Here is a 7,110-nt window from a genome sequence, read left to right on the forward strand (position 1 = left end):
AAGAGAAAATGAGCACAGAGATAAAAAAGAAAAATTTAGATAACATTCAGAGCATGCAGGGATTACTCTTGTTTTAAAAGGCCGGAAATAACACGTAATATTAATTCTCTTAAGTTTCACGTCTTAAAAGGCTAAGTATTTTAGTAAACAAATATGTCATTGTTGTTATAAAAGTTACAAAGCCACTGGATGTGGAAACAGTCAGGTTTCATCTCAGAGGTTGTTGGAAATCAGCCAAATTTGAGAGAGATGTATGTCCTTTCTGTTTTGCTTTAGGTGATACCTCACAAGGTATGTTCTATTTCAGCATCTACTCTTCATTTGTAAATATTAATTATCTCAGTTTTATTGCTTTGCCTGGCAGTGTTCAGATTTCAGCATAGTTTTGTTCATGTTAACCAAACTCATGAGAAACAGATACACTAGGATGATAGTGTATTGATACAGAATGAGAAATGTAGTAACTTTTAACTATTCAATTATCTTTTCAATATAAAAATCTGTATAAGAGACCAACTTAATATCAGAAGTTGGATTTTCTGCTTAAAATTAAAATAAGAGAAACTGGACATCTCTGAAAAAAAATTGACTTCTAGGGGAATGAAATGTAAGAAGCAATTAGGGATTAAATTAGAACATTGCAGTTACATTGTGAGATAGTTTGAGAGTTGAAGTCAATTTACATGGTAACTTCCAATGCTTCCATAAATACAGTGTCAATTTATCTATCTCTTTACTAAAATTCACTTAATTATCCAAGAAGGTACAGTCCATGTTAAAAATCCTCCCCAAAAGATTAACAAATGAAAAGAGAGGGGTATTTTAATATCAAACACTGTGCTACAAATTAGGCATTTCCTACCATAGGGCTAGGTTTATTAGGGACAACTTGAAGTTTCTGTATCTGTTTTATACAAGGTACTATTCTCTATTTGAATAATTCTGAATTTTTTCCCCTTAAATAAATGTATTATTTTTTTATGTTGTTGTTGTTAATCTTCACCCAAGGATATTTCTCCACTGATTTTCAGAGAGGGTGCGGGGGCGGGGGGGGGGGGGGGGGAGAGAGAGAGAGAGAGAGAGAGATCAATGTGAAAATGACACATTGATTAGATGACTCCAGCAGGAGCCCAGACTGGGTCAGAATTGGGATCAAGCCTGCAACCGAGGTATGTGTCCTTAATCAGAATTGAGTCTATGAACCTTCGGTCCTTGGGGAGACATTGTAGCCACTGAGCCAAATTGGCTAAGGCTAAATGTGTGTGGGTGTTTTTTAAAGATTTCCCATATTCTTAGACTATGCAAGATAATATCCTCCACCATTATGGACTTCACAGTATTATTATGGACAAAATTGCATGTATCAAAGACTTACTTTTTACATAAATATTTATTAAAATATTTATATGTTTATATCCAAAATAGGAATAAAATAGCATATTGAACTAGAAATATTTTGTATGTTAGCAGAGTTCTAAAATAGGCCAAGTGCTATGTAGGAAAGAATTAACCACTAATTCTACAGAGAATGAGAAAGGCAAAAGAACCTATTTAGCTGGAGTATGCTGGAAATGTTTATGGAAGAATAGAAAATTGAATGGAGTCATTAGGCACTGAAATTACTCTTCTAATGAAAGACATTATTGATTCTTAGAATATTGTCTCCATTAATTTTAAGAAAATTATATTGGCAAGTTCATATCAGGTTACCAAACTGAAATAAGGCATAACCCACAATTTGAAATCAAGATCATAAAAATGTCAGTCTCTGAAATAAATTTTCATGAAAATGAATAACAATAGATTAGGTTAGCCATCTATACAAATCTTTTCAAAGATATATACTTGAGAAATAATTTCTGAATAGCAGATGATATGGGGGTTGCCTAATCTTTATCATGATTCCTTATTGTAAGTTTTTAAAACAAATAAAGAATATTAACGAAAAAATGAAATTTCTCTTGAAATGACCATTCAAATCCACTTAGAAGTTTTATCCTTATACTAGGGGCCCAGTGTACAAATTCATGCACCTTGAAAGGAACTGTGGGCCTCAAGGCTGTGGTGGGCACAGGAGCAGATCTCAGCCCAACCCCAATGCCCCTGCCTGGCCCCTCCCACCATGCCCAAGTCCTTTGTCTGCCGCCAGGGCAGCCCCACTCCCACTGTCACTGCTCCCATGCGCTGATAGCCCCAGCCTCGCTCGTACCTGCTGAAGGGGTGGAGCAATTGGGGCCAGTGACAGCAGTGGGTGGGAGCGGTAGCTGCTCTCCTGATCGCCCCTCAGGAGCAGGGGGAGATGGAGAAGCCCTCAGGGCCAATCAGGGCCAGCAGCTGCCACTCACACCTGCTGATGGCACAGAGTGATTGGGACCAGCGCCAGGCACCAGTAGCAGATGTGAGTGGCGGCTCTGGCACTGGCTGTGGGTGCGAGGAGGGCTGGCACCAGCAGCAGGTGCGAGTGCAGGCGGGACTGCTGCACACGGGAATTTTCAGTAACAACCAGAGGCTTGCCCCAATGACAGCCACCCAGCAACCTCCTTGATCTAGTGCCACTGCTCACCTGTTCCACAATCCTGCCATGGCCAATGCCAGCCATGTTCCGCACACGCCCCCTGGTGGTCAGCGCACATCATAGCAACCAGTTGTTCGGTTGTTCCGGTCATTCCACTGTTTGGTCTATTTGCTTATTAGCCTTTTATTATATAGGATGTGGTATGAATTTGGATGCAGAAGACACATTGGGAAGCTGGACTAGACAACCCTCTCTAATTGATTTTTCCCACCTCCGTGCATTCCTGAGAACTGCAATCATGACTAAAATTATGGGCTTCATGAAAGCAAATATGCTCATGCATTGGAAGTGACCATGTAAGTAATATACTTCAATGATCAAAAATCTCACAGTATAATCATATCATATTAGTCTAATTTAAAGTTTTTATAAGGTTAGAAATACTGATAAATATAATAAAAGACACTATAGGTCTGCCTTTGCACAGGAGCTAATCAGAAAGAACTTTCTCACACATTATATGCATTTAAAACAAAATATTAAATTCTAGAACTGGAAAAGATATATAGTTAAAGATGAGTAGGAATGTAATAAAAATTAAATATTTAATTTGTGATATGAAATTTGTGAACTTCTAGAGTATATTTATTTTACTGTAAGGTGATAAATGTATGTCTTCAATACTTAATGCTGTAATTATGCTGTTTATACCTAGCATGAGAATAAGTGTATAACATTTTAAAAAAATATATTTATGTGCAAAAATCAGTTTTGATACCTGCATAAATCAAGAAAAAAATAAAAACAGCAGTAATTCCATTTAATGAGTTAATAAGAAAATACAAATAAGCAACCAACAGATAAAAATATTCAAGTTCCAAGTAAACAAAGAAGTTAAAGTAAAAATACTGAAAAGATTCACTATCATGGCCTATCACACTGGCAAATGTTCAGTGCCAAAACCAGTAGTGAGGTTGGCATTTCTTGTACACTGACGATAAATACATATTGATTCAACTTTACAGGAATTCAATTTGTCCATAAGCATCAAGAAGCTATGTACAAAAAAAAAAAATCTGGTTTTCTCTCTCTATGTCCATATAGAATTAGTATGTTCTATAAAACATTTAAAAAATTTTAAATCAAGATAACATTTTAGATAACACTGTATTATTTATTTATTTTTGACACATTGTTTTTTTTTTTTAATCTTTAATTTTTATTGATTAAGGTATTACAAATGTGTCCTCATCCTCCCATTAACCCCCAACCTCCCCCTCATGCTCTCATCCCCCCGTTGTCTGTGTCCATTGGTTTGGCTTATATGTATGCATACAAGTCCTTTGGTTGATCTCTTCCCCTTACCCCCACCCTCCCCTACTTTCCCTCTGGGAATTGACCGTCTGATCACTGTTTCTCTGTCTCTGGATCTGTCCCTGTTCATCAGTCTATCTTGTTCTCTATATTCCACAAATGAGTGAGATCATGTAGTATTTATCTTTCTCTTACTGGCTTATTTCACTTAGCATAATGCTCTCCAGTTCCATCCATGTTGTTGCAAATGGCAAGAATTCCTTCTTTTTTACTGCAGTGTAGTATTCCATTGTGTAGATGTACCATAGTTTTTTAATCCACTCATCTGCTGATGGGCACTTAGGCTGTTTCCAAATCTTAGCTATGGTGAATTGTGCTGCTATGAACATAGGGGTGCATATATCCTTTCTGATTGGTGTTTCTGGCTTCTTGGGATTTAAACATAAGATGGGAAACCATAAAAATACTAGAGGAATCCAGAGGCAGTGAAATCGCAAACATATGCCGAAGGAATTTCTTCTATGATACTGCTCCTAGGGAAATGGAAACTAGAGAGAAAATAAACAAATGGGACTACATAAAAATAAAAAGCTTTTGCACAGCAAAGGAAACCATTAACAAAACAACAAGAAAGCCCACTGCATGGGAGAACATATTTGCCAATGATATCACCGATAAGGGTTTAAGGGTTTAATCTCCAACATTTACAGGGAACTCATGAAACTTAACAATAGGAAGACAAACAATCCAATCAAAAAATGGGCAAGGGACCTAGATAGACACTTTTCGAAAGAGGACATACAGAAGGCCAAAAGCCATATGAAAATATGCTCAAAGTCACTAATTATACAAGAGATGCAAATCAAAATGACAATGTGCTGTCATCTCACACCTGTCAGAATGGCTATCATCAACAAATCAACAACGACAAGTGCTGGAGAGGATGTGGAGAAAAAGGAACTCTTCTGCACTGCTGATGGGAATGCAGACTGGTGCAGCCACTGTGGAGAACAGTGTGGAGTTTCCTCAAAAAACTAAAAATGGAACTCCCATTTGACCCAGTGATCCCACTTCTAGGAATATATCACATTGTTTTTATTACTAGATTTAGAGAGGGATGCAACAAGAAAATACATATGAATTCATTTTTTAACATATATGGTCAGTTCCATGAAAGTTATAAATGTTATGATTTCTGTAAAGTTTCAAATCTACAGTAGTCAAAACTATACTGAAATATAGGTTAATTTCAATTTCCACAAGGTTTAACTTTTTAAAAAATTATTTCAGTTACATTTTTTGTGAAAAGGAGAAACAAATTCTGATTTTCTTATACCCTTATATATACAGTTATATCCCACTTAATTACAAAAAAGTAAATTTATTCAAATAAATTTTTTCTGTAGTTTAAATGACACGATTTTGAGTGGCTATATACTTAAGACCATGAAGAAACTGTTCTTTCATCTAGTAATTCAATTTTTGTAATTATTCTGCATAAATGTATAAAGTACCCAAAGAGACAAAACTTTTAAAATAATGTACATAGCCATTAGGAGATAAAAGAATAAGGCATTGAGATCTCAAATACTTATGGAATTAAAAATAGACGGTATAAAAGTATGCATAGCATGCTCACATGTAAAAAAGGAGTTGGCTTTACTTAGCATACACTTTTCATAAAATCTTATATGTTTGTGTATTTGTGGCTGTATGTGTTGTTACCTGAAAAATTTTTGGAAGAACACACAAGAATGCTCCTAGTATGTACCTGTGGTAATGAAATGGAAATCTGTTGTGGAAATAAATATCAGTATTCTTTCATATTTCTTTGTTAATGTGTTTGTTTTCCATGCAATACATGTCTGATTCTAGTGATGATGAGAATATAGTTATAAGCTCCTTAGATGCTGGAGTTAAGCTGCCCTAATTGTACAGTTTTATGACCTTGAACCAGTTACTCAAATGTCCTCATTGTCCTCATGTGTAAAATGTGAATGACATGTGCTTAGTTGCATAGAATTGTTAATTAAGAAAAAAATTAAGAAGTGATTGACATTTGATAAACATTATAAAATCTTATTTTATTAAACATAAAGTTATATAATTACATGTTTGTTATATTCCTAAAAGAAGTGTGTCTTTCTAAGGACTTCTTCCATTGATTGACATTCATGTAGATTCTAGAAATAAAAATGTAGAATAAAGAAATATAATATAGCTGGAGGAAACAAATAGAGGAAGCAAGGAAAGAAGGAAGAAACGGAAGGAAAGAAGGAAGGAAGGAAGCAAGCAAGCAAGAATAGGGCAGGAAGAGAAGAAAGAGAGATGGAAAGAAAGGAATAAAATGAGCAAGAAAAAAAGGCAGGAAGACAAGAAGGAAGGATGGGTTGGGGGGAAGGAAGGAAGGAATAACTGTCTTTTGAGAAAGCAGGGTACTAGACTTTATTTTTATCACTAATAGATGATTTTTGGACCCATCACTCACTTAAAAAAAATTAAGAACCTTTAAGTGTACAGTGCAGTATTATTGACTCTAAACAAAATGTTATGCAGCAGATCTCTAGAACTTTTTCATCATGAAAAAGCCATTTTTAAAATATGTTTTATTGACTTCAGAGAAGAAGGGACAGGGAGAGGGAGAGATAGAAATATCATTGGTGAGAAAGAATCATCGATTGGCTGCTTCTGCACACCCTTCACTGGGGATTGAGACCTAATCAAACCCAGTCATGTGCTTGATCAGGAATCGAACTCATGACCTCCTAATTCATAGGTCGACGGTCAACCACTAAGCCACATCGGCCAAACAAGGCATTTGCTTTTATTGGTATTTTTTTTCCTTAGATCTCATGGGCAATGTAGGCCTTAAAAAGGGTAGTTATGAGAGTATATTTTGAATGGCATAGCATGCTATTAAAAAGTAAGGAATTTAGCTATTTTGGTGCTCATATTCTTGGCTGCCTGTTGGTGCATCAGAAACAGCTGTTTAAAAGCAGATTTTTACACATTGATAAAAGGTTTTCTTCCTCATCCTGTAGTAGTATAGTTGCTACAGTGCTGAGACAGATGGTCCCATTATGTGTAGTCAGAGATGTGTGTTTTCAGGGATGCTTCTTAAAAAGATAGTTTCCCTTTGGATATGTCAGTACGTGAGGCAGAATGAGCCATTCTAGATTCCTTCTTTGCTGCTGTTGAGTTACCACACATATACAGGATGTGTCCGCTGCTGCTGTGGGAATCATCCCATGAGGTACGTGTCTCATGTGGAGATTAGGAAG

This window comes from Myotis yumanensis, unplaced genomic scaffold, assembly GCF_028538775.1.
Source record: "Myotis yumanensis isolate MYYU_CA2020_CCGP unplaced genomic scaffold, mMyoYum1.0.hap1 SCAF_3, whole genome shotgun sequence".
Lineage (NCBI taxonomy): Eukaryota > Metazoa > Chordata > Mammalia > Chiroptera > Vespertilionidae > Myotis > Myotis yumanensis.